Genomic DNA, 24,207 nt, shown 5'->3' with positions numbered 1-24,207 from the left:
TTTAATTGATCCTATCTTAAAATTCATAAAATATATCTCAAATCACAAAAAAATATGAAAATAAAAACAGTATCACAGAATCATTATTTAATCCACTCCTGAACGTGCAGTGATCCAATGTCACTTAAGTTGTGAAATTTACAGTCCATGCAAATTCTTCAGTTTCTATTTTTCTTATACCTATTATAAGATTTATGCAGAAATATTTAATAATATGGATATAAACTAATTTGAATAAGCAGTTATTGAGTTTGTTATATAGAAGATCCTCTACTATTATATATAATTATGCATGTGTTGTATTTGTGTGTGCGTGCATATCATATTAACCCGGAATTAATATAGCATACGGTCCTTGTGGCAAAATATGGACAGTAAAACATGTTTACAGAGCCAAACAAAAACAAAATTTGGAGGGGGTTGGGTGGAAGCCTTCTATTTTGTTATGAAAATTGCAACAGAGAGTTGTACCCTGTAGTAGAGAAAGGCTTGTGTTTGTTCATGTCCGTCTTGTCCCACGCTGAAGTTCATATTTTGTAACATATTTCAGATGAATCTCAGGGGCTTTCAAATATCAGAAGGGGAATGACTGGGGTCACTCATCTGCCATAGTCCCTGCGACGGCCTTTGTTCTGGTCGGGCTGTCCGAAGGGGTTGCCCGCTCCAGGTCACAGCTCCCGGCCACTGGGCAAAGGACTCATGTCCGGGCCACCCCTACCTCTCCTACTCTCTCGCTTCTTGGAGAAGTCGGGACAGAAAAGTTTGAAGAGTGAACCCCATTCTTATATTCACAGCAAAGTGAGAGGCGGGAGAACCCGAAGGGGAGGATCGAAGCAGCTGGAATTGGAGAGAGAGGCGCGGTTTCAGGCAACGCGTGAGAGCGTGGGAAGGAGGGAGGCAGGGGACTTGGAGGGGCCACCCTGGACGGAGCGAAGGGAGGCGAGCTCCGCATCCTGGCCAAGGCGGGCGAGTGACACGCAGACGCCCCTGGGAGCTGGAGGAGTTCAGCCCCGTGGCTGCGGGGGCGCACAAGGAGGGGCGAGTGTGTCCGCAGACTCCGCGCTCTGACCGACTAGCGAGCACAGCCCACCCGGTGGCGAGCAGCAGACACCAGCCCTCGGCTGGCTGGCAGCGCTCGCCGCTCCCGCTCCGGGCGCAGAGGACCTGCTGCCCCGCGCACCGCTCACCGGCTCACCCGCAGCCTCCCGGACGCTCCCGGAACGGCTCCCCGTGAACACGCGGCCCGTTGCTCCCGGCTTCCAAGGACCCTTCTCCAGCAGGTAGGAGCCGAGCGGGGCGCCGTGCGCGGTCCCCAGCGCGGGGCAGTTGGTCGGGCAGCCTCGCCTCCGGGTGTGCAGGTCTGTGGGGCGCAATGCTGTCCTGCCCCGCGGCGCTGACGACTCCGGGAGGGTGCGGGGTGCTCGCACCTGTGTAGCCGGGCGCCCGGACAGAGCCCCAGCCTGCAGAGGGGCCGGGGAGGGGAGGGTGGCGATCACTTTCCCGGAAAGGGGCGCGGGGAGGTGTGTGAACGCGAGCTGCGAGCAGAAATCGCCTCAACTCTGGACCTAGCCCAGCTGAGGGAGCGAAACTGGTAGTTTAGAGGGACGTGGAAGCCTCCCGTTGCTAAGGGAGATGGGAGAAGCGGAGTGGTCACCTACACGAACCGTGCGGGGGCGGCGCGCGGGGGGAGGGTCGCCCTCTTTTCTTTTTTCTTTGGGAATGAAAAAGAGAGACTACTTCAGAGAACAAAGATGTAGGGGTGGAGGAGGGCTTCCTGACTGTTGCCTCTTCTACTGATCTACTGACCCCTGACTGCGACCCCCGCGGGACAACGTCAGCTCCATTGTCTTGGAGCCCGGCCACTACGTGTTGGGCCAAGTCGGCAGCTTGGTACCCACCCGAGGCTGTTCATTCATGGTTCCCGCACCCCCACCCTCGGCCCCCGCCCCATCTTCCCTGGCTGGGTAAAACCAACTAGGTCGATGAAAGTGCTGGGTTTAATTGTTACCTTTTATGCCCCTGAAAGGTAGTGGAGATAATTTTTATCAAGTTTTCTTAGCATTTCTATTATTTATTGAAAAGCTGTGGTTACTAACTCGTGGTTCAGATCTCTGTTTTGGGGGAGTAAGCCAAATACATTTAAATTACGTGTTAATCGTTTGCCATTTGGAAGAATTATTTAGCCATCGGAGGAGGAGGGACTGTGTGTGTATTGCTAAACAGGGCCACGTAAAACTTCGCTGCTTTGAATTGACCGGAGGAGTCAGTGAGCGGATAAGGCAGGCGCGCAATTGGGTCTCGATCTTTCCCAGTGCGGAAGACCCGGAAAGCGCTCATCCTCTTTGAGTCGTGGCTTTCTTTGAGGATCTCACGAAATGCTTGAAATCTTGGTTCAGGGAAAGGTTAAAATGTCTTGCACATCTAGGCCATCGGCTGGGGGTATTTATGAAGCTTATATATAGTCTATCCGTGCATCTTAGTGATTTTTATTTAGAATCAAGAGGAAGAACAGGAGACCCTAAAGTCATCAGTGAGTTCCTGAAATCAAAGCCATGCTACTGACAAGGGACAACCACCTTCCTGGACCCTCAAGCTTCTCTTTATGGGGTATCTGCCAGAATAAATTTTGCTCTTGATATTGTTAAAGGTTTTGAAGGTAATTTGTCATCCTGGGTTAAGGGTCCTCCAAAATGTGTCAATTTGTCTGTGTGACATTGTGTAGTATATTAAAATTATAAAAGCGTGTGTGCCATATACTTAATTAACATTTACACCTATGGTTCCTTATCACATGTGATCAACCTGTGTGACCATATGAGGTTTATAGTTGATGTACTTTTTGAAAACCAGAATATATGGTATTGCCTAGAAAACAGTATTAATATGCCTCAAGGATGTATTAGTTGCTATAAAAAATTATCCAGCATGTGCTATTTATTTACGAAAGGAAAAATGACATTAATCAATAAAGTTTCATTTAAAAGGCATGATGCTGTTTTTTATATCTGTATCCTTATGAGAACTGACGGAGTGAAATGATTTGTTCAGTGTACACTAAATAGCTGAAGTATTTTATTGTGCTTGTGTAATTAATACTTCAAAGATTTTTCCCCTCTGATTTGAGAATGCTTCAAGATATAAGCTGCAGTAGCAACTGTGGCAAGCCGTTAATGTGATCTGTGGGTTAGTCAGTATTCCTGCAGATAAAGGGGAATGCACACTAAATAGGGGCCTAGTGCATACATGGATCTTCTTGAAGGAGATTAAATAAAAGTAGAAACATTTCCTACTCCTTAGGAAGTCAGAAAGTAAAATCTGTTGAGTCAAAGCATAATACATATAATGCACATGTGTGTGTGGATCTTTATGTTTCTGTGTCACTTGCAGGTCATAAATGTGTCCAAACATGTGAGACAAGACATTGCATTGGAACTGAGATATTTGAAAATGATACTTTTTAAAGCTTGAGACTGTGGTTGGTTAGCTGAGCACTTCAGTGCTAAGCTCAGTACATCTGCCTTTTTGGGACCTCATTGCCAGGGCCAACCTGGGCCAGTGATGTTCATAGAGTGAGAAAACGTCAGGGTGTAAAGGAACTCGTACAGTGATCTGCTCCAGCTCCCAGTACTACAGATGAAGAACGGGAAGCCCAGACGACGTAGGCCGTTTTTTCCAAAGATCACAGGACTAGATCTTGGCAAGCTCCTAGCTCTTTCCTGTGAACATGAGTATCAGGTGTGTGGAAAGGCAGAGAGTTTGGTTATTTCCCTGAGAAGAAGGCACACAGGTGAATCCTGTTGTAGATGATAAGTTTTCACGTCAGTCATCAGAGGCAGATTAAGGTTGGTTGAGGCCCCGGATGCAGGAGAAAATATTGGGCCCCTTACATTAGAAAAAAGTGTAAAGTTGGGGTTTGCTGGGCCCTTCAGAAGTTGGGGCCCAGGGCACACGCCTGGTGCACCTGCCATTAAATCTGCCTCTGTTAGTCACCTTTCTTGGCGTTCTCCTTCTGCCAGCCCTTCTTCTGGACATTCCTTTGTTCTAGTCTTCTCTGTACTAAGAATAATACATTGTTCTATAGGACTTCTAGAGAGCAAAAAGTAGGCATAGTAAGAGAACAGGAAAGATTAAAAAACGCATACAATTTACCCATGTAGGTTTAACATTTTTTCAGGCATAAAAGAGATGATTTTTGTCTGAAGTGCATTGAGGTGAGGAAGCAGTTATAGGAAATAAAGTGTCTTTACCTTTAGAAACTAAGAAGCTCATAGTAACGACCCCTGACCATTTCATAAGTTGCTTTTCCACGTCAGGTCTCCTTGGCACTCACAGCTGGCCCTGGAAGTGTGCAGGGTGGGCATGGTCATTCATTGCACCTTCCCCACTTCAGATCACTGAAATCTGTTTCTTCTCCCTGTATCCATGCCCCCAGACAAAATGAAATGCTTTTCTGTAGCTCCCCTACTGGAGGGTGGTTATCACATTGTATGTTTACCATCCCAAGGCTCTTTTCACCATCATTTCCCAACCACCTGCCCAGGACATGGCCCTCAGTAAGGATTCTGTCATATATTGAACTAATGAGTTAATTGAAATCAAGCATTTATATTCAACTGGTCTTTTTTTAACCATGAAGCTTTTTTTTAAAGGAATATACCAATAATTTTTAGACGACAATTTATTAACAGTTCTGTTGTGCCATTTCCTGAAAATGAGCAGTCATTCAAGGTCACAGTAACTTGACTTAGAAAAGAAGATTGCACACCTCTAAGGACTAGGGCAGTGTACTTCCTGGGCTGCCAACTCTAGATCTCCCAGAGGTGCCCTTCAGAGTGGGTTTCCTCGGCCTACCCCAGACCTACAGATTCAGAGTCTGAAGTGGGACAGAAGAGTCTCTCTCAGTTAGTCCTGTGTGATTTTCCTAAATACTGCATTTGATAACCACAGTGGAATGAATGATCATTCAAGAGTTTACGTTTAGCCTCCACCTAGACCAGGGGTCCCCAAACTTTTTACACAGGGGGCCAGTTCACTGTCCCTCAGACCGTTGGAGGGCCGGACTATAAAAAACAACAACCTATGAACAAATCCCTATGCACACTGCACATATCTTATTTTAAAGTAAAAAAACAAAACGGGAACAAATTCAATATTTAAAATAAAGAACAAGTAAATTTAAATCAACAAACTGACTAATATTTCAATGGGAACTATGCTCCTCTCACTGACCACCAATGAAAGAGGTGCCCCTTCCGGAAGTGCAGTGGGGGCCGGATAAATGGCCTCAGGGGGCCGCATGCGGCCCGTGGGCCTGTAGTTTGGGGACCCCTGACCTAGACAGAATCGCCTCTCTTTCCTACCTTATGTAGGAATCTGCAAAGATTTTCTTACCTGGTTTTTTTCATGTTTGATTACAGTAACTAGGGAGACTTGACTCTAAACCAGGTCATTGGTTCTAAGGAAGTTTCGATTCACATTATCTAATTGTAACTAAAGGTATACACACATAAAATGATGTTATTTTCAGATAGATTATAAACTTTAAGTGGTAGAATTATATCAACTGATTTATTTTCTATCCCAGACAGGATCACAATACTTGGTTTACAATTGTGTTGAAGGAACTATTTTAAATGACCTGCTCTTTATGTTTTCTGTAACTTGTTTATTTCTGTGGCTGTGAAAGAAGCTGGGAGTAGGGTGCTTACATTCACTCTACTGCACTGGAGTTTATTTCTCAGGCTTTGTAAACCAGCTTCTATTTGGAGGATGCTGCTGAACTTGTTTTCTCACTCTTTCTGTCCTCTCACTGGGCAGCATTTGACAGTTGGCATCCTCCATCCTCAGCTACCCTTGGTTCCTTGATGTCTCCTTCCCTGGCTTTGCTGCCATCATCCACATTCTCAAGCTGGTACTTCTATACCAGGGGTCCCCAAACTTTTTACACAGGGGGCCAGTTCACTGTCCCTCAGACCGTTGGAGGGCCAGACTATAAAAAAAACAACTATGAACAAATCCCTATGCATACTGCACATATCTTATTTTAAAGTAAAAAACCAAAATGAGAACAAATACAATATTTAAAATAAAGAACAAGTAAATTTAAATCAACAAACTGACCAGTATTTCAATGGGAACTCTGCTCCTCTCACCGACCACCAATGAAAGAGGTGCCCCATCCGGAAGTGCGGTGGGGGCTGGATAAATGGCCTCAGGGGGTCGCATGCGGCCCGCGGGCCGTAGTTTGGGGACCCCTGTTCTATACTGTCTCCTTTGGCCTCTTCTTCTCCTGCTTTCCATATTGCACTAAGTTTCTCCCGTGTTGTCTGTCTGCATGCCTGTGGCTGAGTTCCAGACCTCCATCTCCAGTCCTGACTTCTTTTTGTACTTTTAGACCTGTAGCTGCCTGCAGGACACGTTACTTGTGTGTTCCATACCAAGTCTGATTTCTTATAGCCTATCCAAACTGCCTCCAAGTCTGCCTCTATTATTCTTTTTCTTTTCTTTTTTTTTTTGGGGGGGGGTACAGAGAGACAGATAAGGACAGACAGACAGGAAGGGAGAGAGATGAGAATCATCAATTCTTTGTTGCAGCACCTTAGTTCATTGATTGCTTTCTCACATGTGCCTTGACTGAAGGGCTGCAGCAGATTGAGTGACCCCTTGCTCAAGCCAGCAACTTTGGGTCCAAGCTGGTGAGCTTTTGCTCAAACCAGATGAGCCCGTGCTCAAGCTGGCGACCTCAGGGTTTCTAACCTGGGTCCTCTGCATTCCAGTCCAACATTCTACCCACTGCGCCACCGCCTGGTCAGGCTAGTCCTGTTTTCTTTTTTCTTTTCTGCCCTAGTAGTAGAAGAACCACCCACAGTCTTTTCATTTATTTGCTCTTCCTTTTCCCTCCCCCACTTTCCATTTCGTGTCAGTCATCAGGTCTTTTTAATTTATCTTATAAATATTGCTGAGATTAGTCTTCTCTGTCCTGGCTTTTTATGACTGCCCTTGGTCAACTCTTCATCACCCCCTGTCAGGGATAAGGAATCAGTTTATAATTCATCTTCCTGCTCTAGTCTTCCCCTCACATCCAGTCTTAGAGCTGCCAGAGTGATTTATCTTAAATGCAAATTTGGCCCTGCAAAGTCTTCGGGATTTCCTGTCATCCATAGCGTGCAGTGCACACTCCTCTGCACATCCTATATTGTCCCTCTGGATCCCAGCCTCCAGCCTCCCCTCAGCAACCCTGACCTACAGGTTCCACCTTGGGCAACACTGTGTTCCTTGGTGTTCTTTAGTGGAGCTTAGCATTTCTTAATGTGGAGACTGTATTAGTGCTGCTGTGAGCTGGGCCTTCTCCCTTTCCTCAGTTGTGCAGTTCTGATGTGTCAGTGTAGATGCAGTTAAGTACAGTTCTGATTAGACAGGGCAGGTCTCAGTCAGTCCGTTGGTGCAAAGATGAAAGCAGGGCTTCCCTGCAGTGGTTGGCTCAGACTGTGTGAACAAGCTGGGCACAGTGAGGGAAGCCCAGAGTTCAGTCTGAGCTTCTTCCTGGTCCGCAGAATACATGAGGAGCACCTGTCAGCAAATGGCCACTGGACTCTTATTATTCATAAGTTTCAGCCCTCATTGGACCATGCACAGTCCGTCTCAGCAGATAAAGCCCTTCTCAAAGTTCACATTTGCAACTGTTGGTTGTCAGTAGTGCCAGTTTAACACTGATAGGAATCCCCAATTTGGGGTGCGGCGAAGAAGGAAACTTTCAGTGCAAACATCTCAATTATGATACAGCATGGCTGTGAGAACAGCACCTGTGGAGGAGCTCCATGGTCTTACAGCTCAGTCATGAAGCGGCACAGCTGTGGAACAGCAGGACTGTGAGGTGGCCCCTGGCGAAGCCTCTCTCCGTCTACACAGTGCTGCTCTGCACGACTCTGTAGATGTGCTCTGTCTTGCTCTTTTCCATCTGTTCTTTTCTGCTAGTATGCCAAGACGTCCTGGATGTTTCATCTTCAGTTTTTCAGCTCCCTCTGGGGAAACCTAGTCTTCAGTCTTTGGTGGGAAGGAAAAGTGTACTCTCGAGCCAGAAGAGTGCTGATTTATGTAGAGAAGTCGCCATCCCTGGTCCCTACTTGGAGCCCTCATGCAGTGAGGACTCCAAGTCTTCCCGGGCTGATTGGTTCCAAAGGCACTATCCTGATGGGTCGGAATGGAGCCTCTCTGACTGGTAGGTAAAGATGTTAATGGAGATATGGCTCCGTAGTTTGAATCCTTAAGGTTGAAATACAATTCCAGGAACTTCTTTATAAGGGCTGGCTCAGATGGCAGGAACACAGTGCAGGCTTCTCCCTGAAGTGCAGTTGTTGTTTTTAAATTTGAGCCCAGTTAGCCACCAGGAGCCCTTCTTGGTAGGTATTTTTTTTTACACAGGGTCCATAACAGCAAATTAGAGAGAAAGAGAGAGACAGACAGACAGGGACAAACCGACAGGAAGGGAGAGAGATGAGAAGAATCAATTCTTTGTTGCAGCACTGTAGTTGTTCATTGATTGCTTTATTATATGTTCCTTGATGGGGGCAGGGCTCCAGCTGAGCCAGTGACCCCTTGCTCAAGTCAGTGACCCTGGCTCAAGCCAGCAACCTTCAGCTTTAAGCCAGCGATCTTTGGGCTCAAGCCACTGACCATGGGGTCATGTCTATGATCCCGCACTCAAGCTGGTGACCATGCGCTGAAGCTGGTAAACCCATGCTCAAGCAGGATAAGCCTGTGTGCAGGCTGGTAAACTCAAGCTCTCAAACCTGGGTCTGTAGCATCCCAGGCCAAAGTTCTATCCACTGCGCCACTGCCTAGTCAGGTTTGAATCTTTTCTTTCTCCCATTATCTCAGATTCTACCCTATTGATTCCTCTATTTCCTTCTCCCTCCATGACAAGACTCTGCTCAATTTCCTGGAAAGGAAAAGAAAACCCAGAGAGACTGAATAATTTATTCAAAGTTACACTGCTAGTAGTGTAGGGTAGATCAAGATTTTTGTATGGCGGTCCGGTTATCAATCCTGCGCTCTTATGGCTAAGCAAAACTCCAAGTTCTCTGTTTTTAAGAGAAAATAATGTGTGTCTTTAACAAGTGCCAAAGAGAGAACCATTTCAGCCTGGGGCAACAAACTTATAGCCTAAGGGCCAAATGCAACCTGTAGCCTGTTTGTGTACTGCCCGTAAACTAAACTGCTGTTCACATTTTTAAAGGCTACTAAAAACAAAACAAAACCAAAAACAAAACAAAGAATGTATGACCTTTCTAGACCCCATGGTCCTGGTTGCTTAAAATATTCACTGTCTTGCCCTTTTCAAAAGGTACTTGCTTAGCCTGACACCCACCCAGAAACAGTGGGACCCTGCAAGTGAAGTTCATGTGGAAACTGACTTTGGTAAATAAACTAGACCCAAAAAATAAGTTATAGATTACTGAATTTTAAAAAAGAAAAAAATGAAGGTAGGAGCCATACTTCATTCAAATGGTTGATCTCTTGTAATTATTTCTTAAGTTTTTGATGCTTCTGATTTATGTACAAATAATTACCATAATAGACGTTATTAGTATTAAGTAATACAAGTGAAATAGATCAGGTAAATCCTCATAAAAATCACTATGGACAATTTTGGTTAAAAAATGTGATTTAAGCCTGACCTGTGGTAGCGCAGTGGATGAATGTTGACCTGGAGCTCTGCTGTCTCCAGTTCAAGGCTTGGGCTTTCCCGGTGAAGGCACAAAGGAGAAACAAGCTGTAAGTTGATGCCCCCCCCACACCCCCCCCTTTCTCTCTCTCTTCCCTCCCTCTAAAATAATTAATTAATTAATTTTTAAAAATGCTATTCAAGGTTTGGATAAAGGGGAATTTGATGTCTAAGTTCTCACAAGCTGACCTGAGTTTTACATAAAAATAAGCATTTCAATATTTTATTTTTTTGTAAATAAATATTAAAAGTGTTCTTTTTAATTTTTTTTTTTTTTTACTAGGATTAGTTGGTGTTTTAAACTTGGGAGGTTAAAGCCGCTAGCATGTAAAACTGTATGCCTCTAATGAAGTCATTTAAAATATTAAATAATTCCTGTAAGAATGATAAAGTCTCATTCGGGCTTACTCATTTACTTTCTAATTTAGATTCTTGGTTATAAGCAGCTCCGTAATATGTGGTTGGGCGTCCCTGGGTGGAAATCACTTCATAAGCTCCCAAATCTTCTTTCAAAAAGTCTATTAATATGCCTTTTATCTTTATGATTTGGAACAGCAAGTTATTAACTTTACATTTATTTCAGTGATTTAAAACTAAATGCAAGAGCAAGACAAAAGGACTTTGGCACTAGAAATAAAGAAGTTTAGTAGAACAGAATACTGAGGAAATATGTAGATTTTAGCTTTCTATTTTCATTTTCAGTGTATAAAAAGAAATAACAATTTTCTGGACTAAACCTAAGCCATACTATTTTTCAGGAAGGGGTTTGCTAAAGCTACAGATACTTAAGAATTTAAATAAGGATGATAAGCTAAATTTTCCTAATATAGATGGATTAAAGAACCACTGTATGGGAAATTGCAATGCAGTACAAATTGGTCAATGAGAGGGTAAGCTTGAGTTGGACAAGCATTGATTGGAATTTCAGTTCTGCTTACTGCTCTGGGACCATGCATACATGAGGAAAACCTTCCTAGGACTCAGCTATGAAATGGGGTGAGCAAAATGCCTGCCTTGTAGGTTAAATGTGAGATTAAATGAGATGCAGTTGTCTGTGTGTGCTTAACTTGGGGCTTACCACTGCACAGAAGTTATGTAAACTCCAGCTGTTGTTAACCTGCTTTAGTAGCTCATAGGACAGTGGATTTTGAAATGATAGGAAGACAGGTAAGTACATATATCCCAGTGGACAGAAATTGTAAAATCAGATATGACATAAATGGAATGGGAGACTTTAAAAGCAAAATAATGACCTTGCAGTCACATGTTATTAAGAGAAAGTCACGTAGAAATGTCATGTCACTACCCAGGGCCACCTGTGAGATGACATTTAGTCAATATATGTGTACAAGGTTGATAGTTGGGCAAGTGTCCAAGCAAAGTAAAAAATGAGTAATGTGAACCCGTAAGAAGGATGTCAGAAGCAAATCTTATCATGAGCAGGTATGAAAAGTGCTAATGACAAGAAAGAGGATGAGTTTTTGTTACATCTAGAATAAGAGCAAGGCAGTGGTCAACTTCTGCTCCGGACTGATGGTATAAAAAGTAAAGATTGTGTAAAAGTCGATGTATTCACCATGATTTCGGCCCTCACCCTCTTCATCAAAAAGATGAAGTTTGAAAAAGGAAAACAAATTAGAATTTTGGGTTAAAGCTTAACATAGGTTATGAAATTAAAATAAATATTTAGTTCTTTTAAGTCAATTAAGGTTAGGTTCTATTTCTGAAAAAAAAACCCCAAACCCTGCCATGGCGATTTTGATAGAGATTGCATTAAATCTGTAGATCACTTTGGGTGATATGGGTATTTTATAATATTAAGTCTGCTAATACATCAACACAAAACATGTTTCCATTTATTTGTGTCTTCTTTAATTTCTATCGTCATTATTTTGTAGTTTAGGCATACAGGTATTTTGCTTCCTTGATTGAGTTTATTACTAAGTATTTAATTCTTTTTGATGCTAGTATAAATGGATTATTTTTTTAATTATCCTTTAAGGTTGTTTATCCATAGTGTATACTCAATACAACTATTCTAACAGGTGTGTGTGTGTGTGTGTGTGTGTGTGTGCGTGGTATTTAGATTTTCAACTTGTTAGAGAAAATAGATGATTTCACTTCTCCCTTTCCAATTTAGATATCTTTAATTTTTTTTTACTTGCCTAATTACTCTGGTTAGGACTTTCAGTACTACACTGATAGAAGTAGTAAGAATTGACATCCTGATATGTTCTTGATCTTAGAAGAAAAGGTTTCTGTGGCCTTTAATATGACTTTTATTATGTTAAGTAAATTTCTTTTATTTCTAGTGTTTTGAATGGTTTTATCACAAAAGTTGTTTAATTTTGTCATATGCATTTCTGTATCAATTGAGATAGTAATGATGTGAGTGTTAGTCTTTGTTCTGTTAATGTGGTGTATAAATTAATTGGTTTTCATATATAGAGCTACCTTTTCATCCCAGGGGTAAATCCCACTTGGTCATGGTGTATAGTGCTTTTAATGTGCTGTTGAATTTACTTAGCTAGTATTTTGTTAAGGACTTTCTAATCAATATTTATTATGGGTATTGGTCTATAGCTTTCATGTAGAATCTTTGGCTTGGTATCAGGGAAATACTGGTGTCAAAAATAAGATTGGAAGTACTCCCTCTTCTTCAAGTCTTTGAAAGAATTTGAGAAGGATTTACATTAGTTCTAAAAATATTTGATAAAATTTAACAGTGAAGCCATGTGGTCCTGGGCTTTTCTTTGTTGGAAGAGTTTTGATTAATTCAATCTTCTTACTAGGTTTAAACCTGCTAAGAGTTTTTATTTTTTTGTGACTTAGTATTGGTGTGTTGAATATTTATTCATTTCTTCTAGGTTATCCAATTTGTTAGTGTATATTTGTTCATAGTTGTCTCTCTCTCCCTCTCTTTCTATGTATATATAATATAAAAAGAGAAGGAGAGAGAGAGAGAGAAAGAGAGAGAGAGATAGGGAGAGAGAGATGGACAGACAGGAAGGGAGAGAAATGAGAAACATCAGTTCTTTGTTGCAGCACCTTAGTTGTTTATAGATTGCTTTTTCATATGTGCCTTGACCAGTGGGGGGTGGAGAGACTTCAACTGAGCCAGTGACCCCTTCCTTGCTCAAGCCAGTTACATTTTGGGTTTAGGACAGCTACCACGGGATCATGTCTATGATCCCATGCTCTAGCCAGCAACACAGCCCTCAAGCTGGTGAGCCTGCGTTCAAGCCAGTGACTTCAGGTTTTCAAACCTGGGTCTTCGGCATCCCAGGCTGGCTCTCTATCCACTGAGCCACTGCCTGGTCAGGCCATAGTTATCTTATAATCTCTTTTATTTCTGTGGCGTCACTGTAATATCCCCTTTTCAATTCTGATTTATTTATTTGACTTTTTTTTTCTTAGTCTAGCTAAAAGCTTGTCCAGTTTTGTCAACCTGTTCTTGGTTTTCTTTAGTCTTTCTTTATACGTATTATTTAGCTTTCCTCTAATCTTTATTGTTTCCTTCCTTCTCCTTATTTTTGGCTTAATTTTTTTCTTAGTTTCTTGATATGTAAAGTTAGGATGTTGATTTGAAATCATTCTTTTTGAATGTCGGTGTTTACAGCTGTAAACCTCCTTCTGGGTATTACTTTTCTGCTTTCTATATGTTTTATGGTGTTGTGTTTTCAATTTCATTTGTACATGGTATTTTCTTTATGATGTCTTGGACCTATTGGTTGTTTAGGAACGTGCTTTTAAATTTTCATGTATTTGTGAGTTTTTCAGTTATTCTTCTGCCATTGATTTCTGGTTTCATTTCTTTGTGGTCAGAAAAAATACTTGGTATGATTTCAATTTTCTTAAATATGTAAGACTTGTTTTCTGGCTTAACATGTCCTAATATGTTATCTGTACTGGAGAATGTTCCCTGTACACTTGAGAAAAATGTATTCTGCTGTTATTCTGTGAAATGTTCTGTATATGTTTGTGATTAATTTGCCTATAGTGTTGCTTGTTTCCTTTGATTTCTTATTGATCTTTTTCTGGTTATTCTATTCATTACTGACAGTGGAAGGAATTATTTAGGGTTATTAAAAAGAAACAGAACCAATATGATAAAAAAAGAGATTTTTTTTTTTGTATTTTTCCGAAGCTGGAAACGGGGAGGTAGTCAGATGGACTCCCACATGCGCCTGACCGGGACCCACCCGGCACGCCCATTAGGGGGCGACGCTCTGCCCCGACCAGAGCCACTCTAGTGCCTGGGGCAGAGGCCAAGGAGCCATCCCCAGCGCCCTGGCCATCTTTTGCTCCAATGGAGCCTTGGCTGCGGGAGGGGAAGAGAGAGACAGAGAGGAAGGAGAGGGGGAGGGGTGGAGAAGCAGATGGGCTCTTCTCCTGTGTGCCCTGGCCGGGAATCGAACCCGGGACTTCCGCACGCCAGGCCGACACTCTACCACTGAACCAACCGGCCAGGGCCAAAAAGGAGATTTTTAAAATCGGGGATTGGATCACAAGTTTATAAAGTCTGAGAAGTTCCAGAAAAGCCAGGTGCTGTAATTTTGTCTAAGTCTGAAGGCATGAGGACCAGGGTAGCTGATATAGTGTAAATCCCAGTTCAAGGGCAGGAGAAGGTGAGATGAAATGTCCCAGCTAAGCAGTGAGGCCGGAGAAAAACAAAAGACAAATTTCTCCTTCTCTCCCCCCCCTCTTTTTTTTTTTTTCTATTAAGGACCTTAATGAATTGGCTAAAACCCAGCAACATTAGAAAGGGCATTCTATTTTACTGAGTACGCAATTCAAATTTACTCTTATCCGGAAACATCTTCACAGATACACCCAGAAGCAATGTTTAATTTGGACATCCATGGTCCACTCAAATTGACACATAAAATTAACCATCACATTAAATATTGAAATCTGCTACTTTTGTTAGCAGATTTCTCTCCTAAATTTTATAAAAGTTTGCTTTATATATTTGGGTGCTCATATGTTAGGTGCATATAAATTTCTAATCATTATAGGCAATTTGACACTTTTATCATTATGTAATGTCGTTCTTTGTCTCTTTTAACAATATTTGACTTAAAATCTATTTTATGTGTTATACATATGAACACCCCTGCTCTCTTTTGGTTGCTGTTTGAATGGATTATCTTTTACCATCTTTTTTATTTTAACCTATATGTGTCCTTATATCTGAAGTGAGTCTTGCCTGACCAGATGGTAGTACATTGAATGGAGAATCCGCCTGAGATGCTGAGGACCCAGGTTAGGAAACCTGAGGTCGCCAGCTTGAGCGCAGATTCATCTGGCTTGAGTGTGGGCTCACCAGCTTGTGCTAAAATGTTGTTTCGGTAAATCAGGGCCCACAGATGTAAATGAGAGCTAATGGTATCCATAGCATTTTGTTTGAAGGCCCTTCTTATCCTTGGCTGCTAACTTAGCAAATTTAAGCGGTCTTTGAAAAAGTAAGTTTTGACAAAATCAAACCCAAGGTAACTGGGCAAGAAATCCTGGTGGTGGAAGAGTTGTTTCCCCTAAATTTTACCTTAACATACAATCTGAATAGCTCTGTGTTTTCCTATCCCATTGTAGAAACTGCCCACGCCTTTCTCCTGGTGCCTCTCAGAAGAGCCTTCTCCCTTGATTAGGAAGGTGTGGATTACTTTCATCTTCTTAAACTGCTTCTTCTCTAGCTTCCCAATAAGCAAAGCTCTTTGGCAGGGGTTGCAGAAACCAATCTCCTTTTCTGGTGAACTGTGAGATTCTGTGCCGCTGGTGGCCCTGTTCAGCTCTGTACACCCCACTGGTGGAGACAGGGGGTCTCTGGTTTGAGCGTGGGATCACTGGATTGAGCCCAAGGTCACTGGCTTGAGCCCAAGGTCACTGGCTTGAGCAACAGGTCAAGGCACATATGATAAACCAATCAATGAACAGCTTAGGTGCTGCAGTGAAGAACTGATGCTTCTTTTCTCTCTCCCTTCTTGTCTCTCTATTCCCCCCACCCTGTTCTCACTTTAAAAAAAAAAATAAAATAAAATAAAGTGAGTCTTTTGTGATCAACATATAGTGGTATCATTTTTATTCTTATTCATTGATTGGAGAGTTTTATTTATTTACATATAAGGTAATTACTGGTAGGAAAGGAGTTATTATTAACATGTTTTTTTCTGTATACTTTGTAATTATTTGGTCCTTTTTTATATTTGTTTCTGCTTTCCTTTTTGTTTTATTAATGTTTTGTAGTTATATATTTAAATTTCTTTCGGACATTTTCTATAGGTATTTTCTTTGTGGTTTCTATGTGGATTACATAAAAATAATAATTTATTTTTAGCTTATAACAACTTCAACCACATATAAAACCTCTTCTACTTTACTTTTTCCTCTCCTACCTTATGTTCTTGATGTCACAAATTACATTTTTGTACGTGCATTCATTAACATAATTTTATAGTTACTTTTTGCTTTTGTCTTTTGAATCTATATTACAATTGAAAGTGATTTATTTGCCACCATCACAGTATTTTAGAATTCTGTGTTTAACTAGATATTTACCTTGACCAGAGAGATTTATATTTTCATATGCCTTCTTTCTTTTTCTGCCAGCATTTTAAATTTCAATTTGAAGGTCTCCTTTTAGCATTTCTTATAAGGCAGTTGTAGTGGTGATGAGCTCCCTCTGTCTGGGGAAGTCTTTTTTACCTTAATATTTGAAAGACAGTTTTGTTGGCTTTGGTGTCTTGGTTGGAATTATTTTTTTCCTTTTAGTAATTTGAATGTGTCAGCCTGCTCCCTTTAGGCCTGTAAGATTTTTGCTGAGAAATCTTTTGATAATATCATGGAAACTTTCTTGTATATAATAAGTCACTTTGTTTTTTGATTTTGGCAATTTGAGTTCACCCTAGCTGGAATCTGTTCAGCTTGAATTTGGATGTCTATTTCCTTCCTTATATCATATAATGGGAAATTTTTAACCATTACACTGGGGAACAAAAATTTGGTTCCATCCACAAAAACACTTGTTCTTACTTAATTTGAGTGTGCTGATCTCAATTCTGACATTAGTTTTTTCTCTGTAAGCTACAGTTTCTTTGCAATTCAAGATTTTAGGTTTTCATCTTATTGTCAAGTTTTCAACATTTAGTTTAACATAATGAAGTAGAATGTCTTCTTGGGCATCATCTTTGTGAAAATATAATAATTTATATAATGCAGTAAATACACTAATACACTAAAAGATTTGTCTACAATTTCAAAATAGAACATATTAAAACACTTATTTTAATCATAAAATTTGCACAAAACTTATTTAAATTCTATTTGCTTTTGTAGCTCTTGTGTTTGTGTACTTGTTGAGGGCAATCTCGTTTGATGCTCCAGCAGTAGTCTGCTCCAAGATTTTTGTGAAACTTATCAAGGTGACTGTTCAGGAAGTGAATCTTAATGCTCAGGTTACATCCAATGTCGTAGAAAGCCAACAGCATCCTTTGAACCAGAAGTTCATAATTTTCTGCTTTTTTGTTGCCAAGGAAGTTCTTTGTAACTGCCATAAAAGACTGCCATGCTGCTTTCTCCTCCTTATTCATCTTCCTGGCAAATTTTTTGTCATATATGAGGATTCGAATTTGAGGTCCATAGAATACACCTGCTTTTATCTTCTCGAAAGACAAGGCAGGAAAAGCAGAAATAATATGTTGAAAGCATTCACTTTCTCTATTCAAAGCCTGAACAAACTGCCAAGTTTGATGTGAAGTGGGAGGAAAATGAGCCTGTCTCGATTAACTACAGGTTCATTCACAATATTTTGCATCCCTACTTCCAGAGCTTCACGTTTCAGCCACTCCTTCTGTGTCCAGTGTTTCTCCCAAGCTCGGCTGTCCCACAAACACAGAAAGCAAGGATACTTCGTGAAACCTCTCTGTTGTCCTAGCAGGAAATTTACCATTTTAAGATCCACACAAATGATCCAGTTATGCTCCTCATATGATACTTCAGAAAGTCGAGGACAATTTTTATGTCATTTTTACTAAGTCATTCAATTCGGGTTGGCTAAACTGCTGAGGGGTTAATGACTGCGTGGCATCAGAAGAAGACCCTTCAGATTCTACAACCATTTCCTCATGCATCTTATCAAAATACACTTGATCGCCATGTTCACTTTTTTCATCCTTAGAAGAAATAAAACCATTGAAAACTGGAACCAGGAATGTCTCAGAGTGTGGGACATATGAAGCAATATTAGGATATGCAATCATATGCCATTTTTTCTTGTCCATGCCCTTTGTATGGATCAGACAGAAATAACAGTCACTGCTGTGGTCCTTAGGTTCACGCCAAACCATAGGAATACCGAAAGTCATTCCTTTGCATTTTCCTTTTGTCCAGTCAGGAGGCATTTGCTCACAATTATGACACACAATATGAGGAGCCCAATTCTTGTCTTGATCGCCCAGGGGAACTTGAAAATAGACAATATATGCATGTGTCACAAATGATGAAATATTGAGCCTTTGATGTTGAAGTGTGTAACAGCCACCTATATAACAGAAGGTGTCATGACTGTTCTTACATTTACGCCTACTCAAAGAAGCCATGGTTCAATCTTAAAACAAAATAAGAGGGTGTTTTTTAATCAGATAATAATTTTTTTCATTTAAAAACAATTACAATTATGTAAAAGTGATGTTTGTAAAACATTAATTGCCTTGTGGTTATGTTCAATCCAAGAGTCATTGCCCTTTAACTGCGATTTAAAAACCAATGCATGCCATTAACTGTAACAAAAAGAGACTAAAATTGAATAAAAACTAGAGCATGCACCAAAAAATGGGTTTCAGATTTGGAATCAGCGATGCAGAAATATATAGAAAAAGTTCTAAAATCACATGTAACAGGAAATGAAAAAAAAAATTCTCCAGTGTTATTTCTTTAAATAAGCTTTCTGTCCCTTTCTTTCTTTCTTTCTCTTCCTCCTGGCATTCCCATAATGAGTATTATACATTTTTAATCCTGTTCCATATATCCCTTAATTTTTCTTCTCTTCAATCTTTTTTTTCTTTTTGCTCCTTTGCATCAATAATTTCAAATGATCTGCCTTTGAATTTGCTGATTTGTTATTCTGTTTGATCAAGTTTGATGTTGAACCTTTGTAGTGAGTTTTTAAGATGTTATGGTATTCTTTAGTGCCAATATTTCTGTTTGGTTCTGTTTTTTAGTTTCTGTCTTTATGTTGATATTTTTCATTTTGTTCAATCATCATTTTCCTGATTTTGTTTAGTTGTTTTATTTTGTGTTCATTAAGCCTCTTTAATGTGGTTTTTTGAATTGTTAAGTATTTCATAAATCTCCATTTCTTTATGTTCAGTTTCTGAAAATCTGTTTTGTTCCTCTCATTGTGCCATGTTTTTTCTGTATGCCTTGCTTTTTTTTTTTTGTAGAGACTTGTGCGTTTACAAGAACAATCACTGCTTCTAGTCCTTATGGACTAGCTTTGTACATGGGAAAACATTCACCAATCAACTTAGGTAGAGAAGCTGGGATCCTCTCAAACCTTTCTGGGGATATTTCTTCTCTGGGCTTGAGGGTATAATTTTCCAATTAAAGAGTTTACCTTTTTGTTTTTCAGAAGCTTGTAATTTCTTGCTCCCTCTGGTGTCTGTTTGTGGTACTGTGGCAAGTTGTTAGGTTCTTCTATGTTCTCAGTGGCCCCCAGACATCCAGAGTATGTTGGTTCTGTTACTGTCCCGTGTCAACCTAGACAAAAACCAGTCCCTTGGGCAGCCACGAAAAGCTGAAATACTGCATGCAAATTTTTTTTCCTATTGAAGGAGAAGACATTAGTTGGGAGTTTTCTTTCAATCATGCTGAGCTAAGTCATCTTGGGAGTGAGTGATCATGGATGGAAGGTTTTTCTTGCCTCTTTAAATGCAGCTATTCTCAGCTTTTTGCTTGCCTAGACTACTGCAACTACTGAGCTGGTTTTTGCATTTAGTAATGCCAAAGCCATTTGGTTTTGGCCCCTTATATTTTTGTAAAGTCAGTGTCTCTGTGGGAGAAAAAAGGCTGAGGTTTCTTATTCTACCATATTGTTGCTGTCTCTTTATATACTGGAGTTTAATTTGATTTTAACAAGGCATTCTGTAAACTATCTCGGACTTGGCATAAAGCATCTCGGCCTTGATCAGTTGTGACCCATATTTGTGGACATGAGAGCCTGGATACAGTGAGAGAGATTGAGCTGAGCTATGTTGCCTTTAGGGCAATATCAACTAGTGTCAGTCTTGGGTAAATAAAGATAAAATTTTATGAGACATAGTTGAAAAAACAAGTGGAAAGATCAAGTAATTATAGGAAGGAATATTTTTAAAAATATAGATTGAAAAACTAGCATTTATTCATTAAAACATACAGTAAATCACCTTATTTCGAATATGTAAAATAATACTGCAAGTACTAGATTCTCATGATCTGAATCTAAGTTCTAGGATTTTTGCAATTTATATCCTATGGTTCTCCAGATACATCTAAAAATGATGCTAACTACTCAGGTAGGATGGATATCTGAGTTATATCCTCTTAGACAAGGCAGCAAGAATTGATCTTGATAATCAATCAAGATCCTGTCATTAAAGAAGTAGATGCTAAAATGGAATTCCAGCTACACATAAAGACCAGTAAAATACATGTACAAAAGCACTTCGAGTAGAAGTCACTCATTCAGAAACTAGAGACAGTATGTGATTGTTATAGAAACATTGCAAAGTGCGTATATACCCAAAGAAAATAATTATTTGTATTTTCACTCCTGTATGGAATTGTACTCTTTATCTATCCCTGCATAACTCTCTGTATGTAGGGTATGTATAATTATGTGTATATATATGTGTGCATATAAGTGTGTATAAATCACCATTTGTTTTACTATTTTCCCCTTATGTAATAACCACATAGTTTGGGTGAAAAAGACCCAAATCGAATTTTAGAAGTTGACTGTGATTGGCTTATGCTGATCAGCATGACAGTATTATGCTTTCTCTGATGATGTTTTTTTCTTTTCTTCTAATTTTTTTTTTCTGAGAGAGAGAGAGAGATGGAGGGACAGACAGACAGGAAGGGAGAGGGATGAGAAGCAACAAGTTATAGCTGCGGCCCCTTAGTTGTTCACTGATTGCTTTCTCATATGTGCCTTGACCAGGGGTCTGAAGTTGAGTCAGTGACCCCTTCCTCAAGCCATCAACCTTGGGCTCAATCCAGCTACCTTGGGCTTCAAGCCAATGACCTTTAGGCTCAAACTGGATGAGCCCACACTCAGGCCAACGACCTCAGGATTTTGAACCTGGATTCTCAGCACCACAGGCCGGCACTCTATCTACTGTACTACCACCTGGTCAGGTGCTCTGATGATTTTTCAGTGTTAAGAATATAATCTAATTTAGTATGATATGACTCAGCATTTTTCCTCTGTTATTGAGAGTGTCTGTCTCTCTCTTTGTTTCTATCTCTCTGTCTTTCCATACTGTCCTAGTGCGGCCTTGATGCTGTCATGATAGAAACTAATCTATTAATAAAGCTATCACAAGACACAGCAGGAGTTGAATGAGATGAGAAAGGGGCTAACACAATGGTCAAACAGCACTGAAATATCCCTTCTGTCATTACCTCTGACCTAGAATTCTTGGGGTTGTAGAAAGACAATAATTTTAATGAATTCTTTTAATTTAATTTTAATCTTTTTAAATTTAGAAGGATAACATTCATTTTTATTGTTGTTGTTTTTAAGATTTTAAAAATTCATTTTAGAGAGGGAAGAGAGAGAAAAAATGGGGGAGGAGCAGAAAGTATCAACTCCCATATGTGCCTTGATGGGGCAAACCCAGGGTTCTGAACCAGTGACTTTAGTGTCCCAGGTTGATGCTTTATCCACTGCACCACCACTAGTCAGGCCGAGAAGTTTAACATTCATAGAGAAAAATGAATATAAGTTTTATAAGAAAAATGTATATTGTTTTATAAGTTAACAAACTATAGTAAGGTAAACACATGTATCAAGAAATAAACTATTATAAGCAACTCTGTTACCCACTGTCTTTACTTTTATGGTTTTTTGTTGTTGTTTATTTGCTTTTCTGTATAGTTTTATCTAACACTAAAGTTTTGGTCAGTCTGTGAACTGAATGTGAATGGAATTATTGATAATTATGCATGAGTTGTAGCTTATTCAGTTTCCTTGCTGGATATATTTCTCCTTTTCAGTATACCAGAATGTATTTATCCATTCTACTGTTGCTGAGCTTTGGATTTTTAATTTTCAGCTTGGGTATATTATGAATAATGCTACTCTGTCATATCCCAGTATACCTTATATGTGTATTTGTATATATGTATGTATGGTGTATGCCTGGGAAGAAAGAACTGGGTCATGAATATGAATATTTTAGATGATTTAGATCAGCAATTTGAAGTTCACTATAGATTGACATTTTGGTCCAAGAATAAGAAGGGGGAATTTATTAAGGAATATTGTAAGCCTTGTTGGTAGCTTCAAAATATCAATGGCACTGGTTCAGAATGTTCAATGCATGTCTTTATAGTATAAGATTTGTAATAAATACGTGGGTGTCAGTTTGACTGATGCTCAAATTAATAAGCCCAATGTTACCATAATAAATGCAGATATGATATTGAAACTGAAACTTAAATGTCTAATATCCTAAGTAGGTGAGTTCACATTTAGAATAGTGAAGTGACTCATTTTCGGGAATCATACATAATGATGGATTTGAAAAACTGGAATATATACAAAGGAAATATACTAGAATGGTTAAATCTCAGAAAGAGCAGTATGAAAAGTTTATCCTGGGAAAGATTTACTCTGGAAAAGAGTAGAGAATGTCGTACCTTTTATGTAGGAAAACTATTATACCTATTTTTTTTAAAATTTTATGTAGTCAACATTGGAGCAGTGGGAGGGGTGGGACAAAAGTGTATTAGGCATATTTTTTGCATATTTAATATTTTAATGTAAATTTAGGCTGTAATAATTTCAAGGGAAGGAAAAGACAATCATAAGACATAGGGAGGTCATCATCAAACAAGTTTCAAATAGAAACAGGAGATGTCTAGTCCTGAGTTTAGATGATCACTTTTTTTTTTTTGAGGGAGAGGCAGGGAGAGAGAAAGAACATTGAGCTGCTCCTGTATGTTCCTTGACTGGGGAATTAAACCGGCAGCCTCTGTGCTCCAGGATGACATTCCCACTGATCAAACTATCCAGCCAGGGCTCTTTTTTTTTAATTGATTTATTTTTCCATTAAAGAGACAGAGAGAGGAAGGGAGACAGAGGGCAGGTAGAAGCGAGGCATTTGTTGTTACACTCAGTTGTGCATTTTTTGGTGCATGACCTGATTGGGGATCAAACCCGCAACCTTGGGTTTTGGGGGATGACAGTTTTAACCAATTAAGCTAGCTGGCCAAGGCCTAGATGATCACTTTTTAGAGTCTTCTCAGTATATCTATTTTAATAGAAGTAGGAAAAAATTCATAGCCTCAAACAAGGAATTCCTGGGAACCTTATTTCTCCTGCTCAAAGCTTTTGTCTACTTTTGGACAGGGAGGTATTTCTTAGTATTAAATTATAGTTTCCATTCACCATGTGTAATGCAACTTAGACAGCTGCACCTGCTTTCCATACAAATAATTACTACTTGAAAAAGTGTTAAAGTCAAAACAAGGGAAAAAGTAACTTCTAAGGTAGATATAACAAAAAAAGTTGTGCAAAATCTTGTGCCATAGTGATTATGTGGCCTTCTTTAGAGCTCTAAATTACCTAGCCCACACCAGGCTTGATTTATAGAAGCTGAAATCACAGTGGAAAGGGTTCTTATTGAGAAAAAAGAATGTCAGAATTCAAGATGCTCTACATATTCAGTGATTATTTTAATTTTCTAAAACAATTGAATAGAATGAAAAATATCAGGCAAAAGATGGACATACATTTAGTGATGTGTCCTGAAATTGACACACATAAAAATAGCAACACCATCCCTAAGCATCTTGGAATACATGCTGCTTTAGAAATGTTGAGAAAAATAGAAAAACAAATTATACTGTTTAGATATTTTTATATTTTCAAGAGACCAGAGGCTTAACAAATTTCTCAAATCTGCATCATGATCATCTTACCAGAGGCAAGAAGTCCAGATTTTACACAGGTGAGCACAGAATAGTTTAATCTTGCATAACAGATGGCTCCAGGTCAGTGGCCAATAACAGTTTGTAACACACCAGTGATAATACAAGGAAGCCAGCTCTCTCTTTGGAATGCAACCTGCTTTATAAAAATAAATAGGCTGGTGACTTTTTCTGTAGGGTAGAATTCTGTTTATCCCTCCCTCCCTCCCTCCCTCCCTCCCTCCCTCCCTCTGTCTCTCCCTCCCCCCTGTCTCCCTTCCTAGCTATGAATTTAACTACACTTAGTTTTCTTG

At 39.8% G+C, this 24,207-nt stretch overlaps 1 protein-coding gene across 1 annotated transcript in view; it reads left to right on the top strand.

Annotated features, from left to right (window-relative positions):
* The first annotated feature begins 226 nt into the window (after window positions 1-226).
* MYO16 (myosin XVI) overlaps window positions 227-24,207 on the top strand; it is a 592,224-nt gene continuing 568,243 nt past the window's right edge. The window contains exon 1 of the mRNA XM_066380569.1: window positions 227-1,280. The gene's annotated coding sequence lies outside the window, so the exon portion shown is untranslated. The remainder of the gene's footprint in view (window positions 1,281-24,207) is intronic.

This window comes from Saccopteryx leptura, chromosome 4 (genome assembly GCF_036850995.1).
Source record: "Saccopteryx leptura isolate mSacLep1 chromosome 4, mSacLep1_pri_phased_curated, whole genome shotgun sequence".
In the NCBI taxonomy this organism is placed as follows: domain Eukaryota; kingdom Metazoa; phylum Chordata; class Mammalia; order Chiroptera; family Emballonuridae; genus Saccopteryx; species Saccopteryx leptura.
The sequence above is the reverse complement of the archived record's forward strand: the minus strand, read 5'-3'. Positions and strand labels throughout refer to the sequence as shown.